The sequence below is a fragment of the Talpa occidentalis genome, unplaced genomic scaffold (genome assembly GCF_014898055.3).
Source record: "Talpa occidentalis isolate TD23 unplaced genomic scaffold, MPIMG_talOcc4v2.1 talOcc4.13, whole genome shotgun sequence".
NCBI lineage: Eukaryota > Metazoa > Chordata > Mammalia > Eulipotyphla > Talpidae > Talpa > Talpa occidentalis.
The window spans coordinates 87,914,812-87,925,117 of record NW_023601322.1 but is presented as its reverse complement, the minus strand read 5'-3'; positions in this window follow the sequence as shown (position 1 = coordinate 87,925,117).

Here is a 10,306-nt window from a genome sequence, read left to right as displayed (position 1 = left end):
GGCAGATGAAGTTGAAGTTTCTCCGTGATACATGTGACTTGGTTAAACAAAATGGTGCTGCTGCAGGGAAGCAGGGAGGAAAGGAACTTGATAAATTAAGCTGCGTTAGAGGAACCAAGCAGTCTCTCCCCACTTCCCTAAATGCTTGGGGAACATATTCCCCTTTTTCCAGGGGAGCAGCCCCCCCTCCATGTCAGAAAACACAAGTCACCCACATTGACACAAGGGCCTCAGCAGCGCTGTGAGAAGAGGGTGCCCTTTCGAATCCACACAAAGCACCCCAGAGCCAGATGGTCTGTCTTGTTTATCCTCATTTAATCACTACAACCTGCGAGGTGGCTCCTGTTACCCACATTTCACAGCTTTCCCAGGTCACAATGGTAAAAGAGGACATGAAGCCAGGTGTCTAGCACCTGAGCCACTGCCGAGATGCCCCGGTGAGAACTGAAGAAAAAGAAAGTCCACAGTTGCCAACGTCATCCTGAGCCCCACTCATTAAGACCATGCCAGCAAAAATAGTTTCCATGTGACCTTTCCACCGACCCACATGCCCATGCTCTAGAACAATTGTAGAAATGAAGCCAGATAAACTAGAAGGTTGTTCATTGGCTAATTATTTGTGAAATACTGCATATAAAACACCACAAAAAGAATAACAAATAATGTGAACACTCCCATCAACAGCACTGGTGAAGATTTACCAGCCCTCAGGACACCCCCTCATTGGTTCTTTCTCAGTCACCACTCTGCCCCTTGACTCTGCCCCTTGGCCCTAGAGGAGACCCTCTCTGACTGTGACCGTAAGGTTTGTTATGTCTGGAAACCTACATGGGCCTAAGAAACATGGCTAAGGTCAGTCCACAAGTATTCACTGAGCTTCTGCGCCAGGCTCTGGGCCAACCACTGGAAATAATAACTTGTGTTGCCAAACCAGGCCCTCAGAGAAGCAGAAAACAAAGAGTTAAGGCCTCTCATTACTGACTCCAGCAGGGCTAATAAAATTCTTCACAGATTTATTCTAAAGCAATACTATCTAATTTAAGTCATATATTTGGGTCTGTGCAGATAACTAGAATCCAAACTCCCCATCTGACTTAAACAGTCCATCAGCCTATTAAAAAATCCACAGCACACGCAGACCCTTCCTTCCTGACCCAAAATCCACATTGTCTTCATTACCATATCGAAATCCCTGCAAGGAGCTGAGCCAGCATTTCCTGAATATGCCTCCTATGTAGAAGGCTGAACCCCACCTGAGCAAGCAGATGTCCAGCAACACCCAGCACTTCCAATATCCAGTCACCAAAGACTCCTGTGTCTCCTGTTTACCCCCCTTTTCCTGAAACACCATTCCCAGCCCTTACTCAAGGAGACTATGCGAAAATTCCCTCTTTTTCTCCATTATCTGTAGAAAATCAATGTCTCTTTCCCTGATAAACCTTGGGTCTAATCTCTTAGGCTCTACAAGAGAAACATTGAGTTTGGTAACAATAGCAATGCTCTTTCCCTCCTGGGGTTTGCCCGCTAGGAAACGTGTGTCTGCTTTTGAACTTGATTTATCGTTCAGTCACAAAGCACCTTATTTTTCTACTCAGTATGGCGAGATTCAGTCTCCTGTTCATTTCCATTGCTCTCTGTAATATCTCATTGCACAGATGTTTCACACTTTTCTTCATTCTATCCTGATACACAACTGAGTCGTTTCCAGGTTGGGACTATGCATTTTCTTGGATGTGCATCCAAATGGACATGAGTCTAAAATCCCTAGGACAGACACCTACGAGTAGAATTGCTAGATCATTGGGTATGCAAACCTTCATATTTACTAAATAATAAAATATTATCCAAAAATGGCTGTACCACCTACCCTCCCACCAGCTACATGAGCTCCTGTTGATCCACACTTAGCCTTCCAAATACTGGGTACTGTCAGATTTCAAAATTTTTGCCAATCTATTATTAGTGGTATCTCAAAATGATCTTACATAGTTCCAAATGTACACTGATCTTTTGTATTTCCTCTGTGTCGATAAGCTGCTAAAGGCAGAGAGGGTTAGAGATAATAGTGGAAGCCCGCGAGCAAACCTAACTCTGAGTATATGCCTGATACTTCTGGTTAAGAGTGACAGATTCAGAATTAATGTGGGCATGACAGCTGTACGGCAGACAAGTGGAGCTGCTGAGCAACTGCTATAAGGGTAGGCTTACACCAAGCAAGCTACAGCGTGAACCGCCCTTTAAAGTCAATTCCCAGGGCCTCCCCAGTGGCGCAGTGTTTGACTGCTGGGTTGCGAGGCTGCCTGCAGCCTCTGCAGCGCCAGGTCGATCCCCGGCCACCGGCAAGGGTCCCACATGGCACGCAGACCTCTCCTGCAGCCCGCTGCTCCCCTCAGCAGTGTACTTCGGTCCTTCTGCCTGTTCTGCTCCCCGCTCTGGCTCTGGTGAATTCTCTCACCCTCCTGCACTTCTGACTGTACCCAGTGCTTGTATAAATAAATAAATAAATCTTTAAAAAAAAGTTTTACTTGTATTAAGTAAAACATTTTTCAATAATTCTTTTAAGATAAAATATTTAATTGGGGAGAGCAAGCGTCAAGAGCCCTGGTAATGACCCCTTGAGACATTCAACAACTTGCGCCTTGTAGGTGGTGCAGACACGGTGTGCGGCTCAGAGAAACTATGGCAACACTGCAAATAGGTGGCTACTAAAGTCAAGGACAAAGGGGTCAGGCTGCTGTGAGAGCTGTGGCTCCACTGTGCTGGTACAGTCAGTCAAGCACTAGAAGGGAATTACAAATCCTGAAAATCCAAAAGCTAACACAGATGGTCTAAAATGACTCACCATCCTCTCAGAATGTCCATATGCACAAAATACAGTGATCTAGATTCTCTAATCTGCCTTTAAAGATTTCACTTGTCTGTGAATAGGAAATCTAGAATGCATCGCCTCATATTTGCAATCCAGTCTCTCGGGAAAGGAGAGAGGACAGCCCGACTAGATTCAATTAATATTTTAATAGCCTAAGTCAGAATCTAATCTCTCCGAGCTCCCCACTGCACTGCACCCAGTGCTCCTATTAATGCAAATGTAGACTTCTCGAGAGCCCAGGTCCATATCAATCATTACCCAAAAGTCACAGATGGTCTGCTGTGCTTATTCACAGGGAGTCTGGATTTGGAAACACTAAGAAATATTCTCCACAAAAGAATCAATGGGGGAAAGAGTGAAACTCATCGCTTACCGATCTACGAATATTAAAGTCCATAAATCAAGTGTAGGTCAGTATGTTACAATCCTAGATTAATTTAGGAACTATTGCAATTTAATGATTAAACTTTATTGCATTTCCTTCATCATCATTCACTCCATCCACCATGTTCAATTGTGATTATTTCTTTTACTCCAATGTTTCCTTCATTTCTCTTGCCCCTAAGTCGAACTTTGCAAAAATAAAAGGCTGAGATAAGATAAGAGGGAAGGTAATACAGACTGGAAACCTGTCTATCAACAGATTGATAAGTAATCTTTTAAAGTATCAGGAAATGTTAGTTCTCAAGCTACATAAAAATGAAGTGTGGACAGGGTGAAATCAGCCTTGCTGGAAGTCATAGTTAAGGATTCCAGGGAGAGATGGCTGTGTGGCTTCTGGTTGAGTTAAAACTGATAGAAGAAAACAAATCTTTAGGGGAGCTAGGGAAAGTAAAGTAGATCTCAAAAGACTATTCACTCATCAAATTAAAATCTCTCCTGAAGCAACTTATATTTTAGGGTAAAGAAAAAGGGGGTGGGAGGCCCCCCTAGTGGTGCAAGGGGTTAAGCACTGCACTATGAAGCAATCTGCAGCCTCCGCAGCACGAGTTCCATCCCAGTCCAGGGAGCTGAACCACATGGCGAGCAGACCTCTCCTGCCGTGCCCGCTGCTCCCCTCAGCAGTGTATTTCAGTCAGTCTGCCTGTTCTGCTCCCCACTCTGTCTCTGGTGAACCCTTTTACCCCTCCGCATCTCTGGCCTGTACCCCAGCTCGTGTATGCATGGATAACCAGGACTCTCCTTTACCCGTCTGCCCATATTATAGAAAACCTGTCCATGCCTTGCTGGCACTACAGTCTGGTCCTTTTTGTCCTCTGTGATGTCTCCAGGCTCAGGTGTGTCCATTACACATGCCCACTCCATATTCCAGGTGCCGCCATTAGGCATGCACACCAGACCACAGGTGTCAATCACTGATGCTAATGGCTGGAGGGTGGAAAACCTGGTAACTTCCATTTACCCTACAGTACTACAGGGACTAAGTCAATAATAAAAACAGACAAATTTAGAGACACCATCCACAATGTATATACGGCTCTACTAATTACTGGACAAAGAGCTACCTAAGAAAACTCTCTACTTCCTGAAGGGTCCAGACCACATTATCTGCTTAACAATTCTATCCATTTCGGAATTGGACATCTAAATCTGAAAAATCCCCCTACACGTGATTTCTTACCACCAAAAATTATCAAATCACTACACTGTTAACTGTATAGTTTCCATTGAAACAACTTAAAAGACAATGAAAAGGGCCTCCCCTGGTGGAGCAGTAGTTGAGCGCTGGGTTGCGAGGCTGCCTGCAGCCTCTGCAGCGCCAGTTCAATCCCTGGCCACCAGCGAGTCCCACAAAAAAAAAAAAAAAAAGACAATGAAAAGATTGCTACTTTCTCACCTTCCCACCCCTCTGTACAGAGTCTCAATGAGCTATGTGAGGCTTGAAAACCTTTCAGAGCCACGGCAAGTGAGAAACTGTGCAGTGACCCCAAAATGGTAGCCCCAAAGCAGAAAGGCACTGCAGTTCAAACTCTTTGAGAAAATGGGTGTTTTCCCCACTTACAGGTGAGGAAACAAGACAAATCTACAATCTTCCTCCTGAGGCGGCTGCCTTGAGGCCCCTGGGTCTGGAAACATTCTTTGAAGCACTATGTGTAAGAGCAAACACTGACCTTCCAACGATGAAATTTCATGCGGGCCTAAGAACTTGTTTTCTAAAAATTAATGATAGAAACGACTTTTTTTCAATTGCATCATTGTATTTGACAAACAGTCCTAAGTATTTATATAGATTTAATACACAGATGGAAAATGGCTCAAAGGTAGATGTCAGGTTGGTTCAGGGTTCAGGTGTGAGCTCTGCCACGGATACCCTCGGCAGGTCACCCTCTGTTCCTGTTTTCCTTCTGAGTACAGTGAAATTGTTATAGGACAGGGAGAGGGGCAGCCCAAACCCCGCAAACCTGCCTATTCTAAATGGGTTCTGCCATCCGCCGCATCAACACAAAACATATAACACTTTAATGGGAAGGAACTTTAATAAAACTAGGAAACAATACAGGTAAGGCAAAGAGTCTAGTTTCTAAATGAAGCACCCAAAGTTACCCGTCCCCTCGTGGGTAAAAGTCCATCCAAATGGGATTGGCCCAAAGCAAGGCCCCAAAGCCTGCCACAAGACTAAAGCATCTTCCAGTGGGGACCCACAGAAAAGGGTCACAAACAACCGGACAAGCCCGGAAGGAAAAGAGCAAAATCAACATCAAGATAAAAGCTGCCATTGTCACCTCCCCACGGGTCTCACCCACATCTGTGTCACCCAGTCCACGACCAGAAGACAAGCACAGTTTCTTCACGTGTCTCTAGGCTCCACGCGCCTCCTCCAGGTCTCCTGGCTCCATCCTGCTTCCTTCCTTCCTCCGTCTCTTCTGCAGCTTCTCCTCTTGCTGCTCAGCTCCACCCTCCCTTGGGTGGGGCAGGGAACCTGGAACCTCCCCCTTTCCTGGGGACCACCCTGTTACAAAATGACAGCATCCTCTCCGAGCTATGGGAGTTCAATAAGGGGGGTGGGAATTGTATGGGGACTATAACCAAGATGAAAATCCATACATTGTGAGAAAATGAAAAATGATGTAAAAAATAAATAAAATAAAAAAATAAGATCCAGCCAAACAATCCATTTAGTTGCTGAAATACAACAATGAACAATCAACTTTTGAGCTAAATCCCATGTAATTAACCTTTTGGTAAATTGTGAAAATACCCTAATGAACCCATTCTATTTTCACCAAGAACCAGCGTGCAGGGCCAAGCACATCTCCAGAGACATGTTCCTGAAGGTTCATTGCTGGCCCTGGTGAGGGCACACTGCTGGAGCTCACGAAGCCCAAACTCTCCAGTGTGAGGCCCACAGGTAGCACGTTTCAATTCCCTGTTCACCCAAGTGCCCCAGGTGATTCAAATTTTCTTTAAAAGATGTTTTAGGGCCTCCCCTGGAGGCACAGGTGATTGAGCACAGCGCTGCGAAGCTGTCCACAGCCTCTGCAGCGCAGGTTTGATCCAGCCAGCCAGGGAGCAACCCACATGGTGCAGCAGACGGCTTCTGACATGCCCGCTGCTCCCCTCAGCAGTGTATTTCATCAGTCTGCCTGTTCTGTTCCCTGCTCTGTCTCTGGTGAATCCTCTCACCCTCCCTGCACCTGGCCTGTACCCCGGTTCTTGTATACATGAATAAATCAATCTTTAAAAAAAAAAAAAGACGTTTTAGGCATTACCTGGGAAGCTGGGGGGCTGGGTCGGACGGTAGTGCTGCATCACTTGAGCCCCAAAAATGGCCTCAGGCTTCCTCTCCTGAGCAGGCCCCAGAGGCCACGAGGCATTGTCACTAGCAAGCCCATCCCAGGCTCCAGGGGCCACAGGGAACCATGTCCTGGACGGCGTCTACCCGGGATGCTGCATGGCCTAGCCAGGCCCGCTCCGCCCGAGTCCCGGGAAACAGAAACACCTGCCAGACCCTGGTCTCTTGCTCTCCCAGGAAACTGGATCCGGTTTTCATCTGACTGGCTGAACTATCCCCCAGCCGCATGGTGCCTACACCTCTCTGACTCGGCTTGGGCCTTTAAGTCGATGACGCAATTGACGAGTCCGTCAGTGAAAGGGTCCGGGTGAAAAATCACCAGCTGGGGGTACTTTTGCACAGGTGGCTGATGCAAGAGCTGGGCCGCTGCACGGACCTGGGTTAGATCAGGAGGAAAGGTTCCCAGGTGGGCCAGGCCCAGAGCCCTCATTCATGGTTGGTGTGTGACCCTTGCCCGGGTGCAGCCCAGCCTAGGTGTAGCCTAGCCAAGGTGTAGCCCAGCCCAGGACAAGCCTGGAAGGTGCTCGATCTCCTCCTGCCCGCTATTTAAAGGCCTACCCTTTAAATAGCCCCACGGCACACCGGCCTGCCTTTCTAAACTGGCTCCCTCATGCTTGAGTCTCTAATAAAGCCTTGCCTAGTTCAGCTACCACTAGGGCACACTGGTGAATTCATTCCCTAGTGGCTAAGGACCCACTTTTGGGGGTAGAGTACAATTGTGTGTTAAAATAACATCTCATCACCTGTAAAAGGTATAAAAAAAGGGGTTAAATTTTTCCCCCCTGCAGAAACACTATTTAAAAAGAGAACGGAGGGCCTCCCTGGTGGTCCAAGGGTTAAGTCTCAGTGCTATCACCTAGATGACCTGAGTTCGATCCCCTGCCAGGGAGCTAACCCACATGGTGCAGCTTATTTCACTATATCCGCCTGTTCTGCTCCCCACTCTGTCTCTGGTGAATCCTCTTAACCCCATTCTCCCCACCTCTGGTCTACACCCAGGTCTTCTATGCAAAATAAGTATCTTACAATAAAGGAATAATTCTTTAAAAAAAGTTCTAAAAAAAGAAAAACACAATGTGTATGTGAGGCCAACATACAGACAACACTTAACAATATATCAGACACACTGTTTCTGTGCATTATCTAATTTTCCTGAAGTGCAGAGTACTAGAACCATTTTACAAAAAGCAAAATATGAAGGTCACAGTTAATAACTTGTCTAAGACTACACAGCTATTAGATAACAAACAGATGCAAATCTAAACCAAAAGCCCGTACTGACCAGTAGTCAGCAGAAACAAGGAACTTTTTCAGATCTGAAACCACGACATGGTGACACTTACAAAACCAAGCGTGAAATGCAGATACATTAAGCAAAGGAATCAGGAAAAAAAGGGAAGAACTGTATTAAAGAGTTACTGTCTACAGCTCATCAGACCACATAATTCACAAACAGTGCATTTCCATTTCTGTTAACAGCATTCTACAATCTTACTGCTAGTGCAGCTATCAGGCTACCCAGAACTTTAATAGACACTTTTCTTCTTAAAGCACTTAATTATTCTCTTTTTTTTAAAGTTTTTTTTTAACATTTATTTATTTATTTATACAAGCATTGGGTACAGTCAGAAGCGCGGGAGGGTGAGAGAATTCACCAGAGCCAGAGCGGGGAGCAGAACAGGCAGACTGATGAAGTACACTGCTGAGGGGAGTAGCGGGTGCGACAGGAGAGGTCTGCGTGCCATGTGGGACCCTCACCGGTGGCCGGGGATCGACCTGGCGCTGCAGAGGCTGTGGGCAGCTTCGCAGCCCAGCACTCATCTGCTGCGCCACCGGGGAGGCCCTTAATTATTCTTTTCTTAGTCAGATTTCACACGAGACTTCAAACTCAGGAAAGCAGCAACGCCATCTGCCTCACAGACAATCTCAGTGTGGAAAGGCCCACAAGAAAGAGAAATACCAGTAAGCTGAAAGGGGCAAGCTACATAGATTTCTAAGTCTTCGGGGCAGTTGGTTTATTTCTGTGTTTTCTCCCTTTTCAGTACATTATACCCTTATAAAAGCCATCAACATAATGGCCAACTGCTTCCCTTCTTCTCCCTTCAAAGACACCAAACTCCTTCCCACTTGTGCCAGCCATTCTGCAAGGACACCAGCCTACACCCACCACCAGGCCACACTGTCCCTTCTCCGACCCCTGCTGTCAGAATAGCCGAGAGCCCAGCAGGCTGGCTTCCAGCTGGGTCTGGTCATGAGGCAGCATCAGCAGATTGGGGTGGACATTTCTGGCTGCCTCCCCGTCTTGGCATCACAGCTCAGGCAATAGCTGCCTCCAGGGCACTTTGAGTTCCATCAGGCACACCTTTCTTCATCTTTACTCTCCTGACATCTAGAAACACCTGTCCCTTTCCTTCTTGCTCTCGAGGCAGCAATGGCTGCAGGCTCTCAACTGTTCTCAGTAGCAATGGGGTGAGTGATTATATCCCCACAAGGGACACACTCTTTTGAGCCTAATCAGATGACAGGATGACCAGGCCCAGACTGTGTCCAACCCAGGAGGCAGCTGACTCCTGCTACTTTGTGCCCTGGCACAAAGGTGACTCTGGGAATTCAGTTATTATACAGCCTCACAGGGATAGCCTGCAATCAACTACCCTTTTTTTCTGTAATTAAGACCCATATCAAGCATTAATAACAACTTATCGTGACCCACAACTGCCTGCAGCTACCAGAGTCCCATCTACTGAGTAAGAATGTGAACTAAAGGAACACTCATGGGATCAAACTGGAATCTGTTATGGCCCAGAAAGTATTAGCGAAATCAATCAATTGAAGTATTCATTGCACATTAAGCTCCTCCAATAATCCGTTGACAAGAATTAACACCGATCAATGTCCCAACTAATGACATATAAAACGTTAGCTCTAAGTTCATATATTCAGCTAAACATCTTTTCACAAACAATTTTCCATTTTCCATATGGTCATATTGAGAATTCCTGGAATGCAGATTTCAAAAATTACACTTGACTTACTTTTAATCTTTATTAAAAATAAAAGAAATCCAGCAGCACAACGGATACACAACTATACAGTGTTTTCGATGGCTTTCCTATTCCTACTAAAGCTTCATGTTGGAAATGTCTACATATGCCTTACACGCTGAAGACTGTCACACTCGACCACAAGCTCAATGGCAGCAGCTTTATTGCACAAACATCCACGTAACACTGCATATATTTCCTTAACTCATACTGTGTCATAAAGTGCTATTCTTAGGTGGGAGAGCAACAAAGGCTACCAAACTCAGGAATTCTCCATGATATTTTCCACATGGGTTAGGGGAGAAAGTTAACTTAGCACACGACCAGCCTGAATAACACATTTCCAGTGGAAGAAATTATATACCAAAACAAAATACTGGCCCAAGAGTTTTGGTGAATCTATTAAAAGGATATCAAAAACATATCAAAATGATTAGTGCTGAAATGCGTAACAGTCTAGTTCCTGCACATTTTAACTTTAAAAATATAAGCAGCTTCAATAAAACATCTTTCACAAATACAAAATTTAGATAAAATGCTGTTTTTCTGATTAAAAGAACTTTTCACTTTTAAAGGGGAACACAGTCATTAAGATTTGTT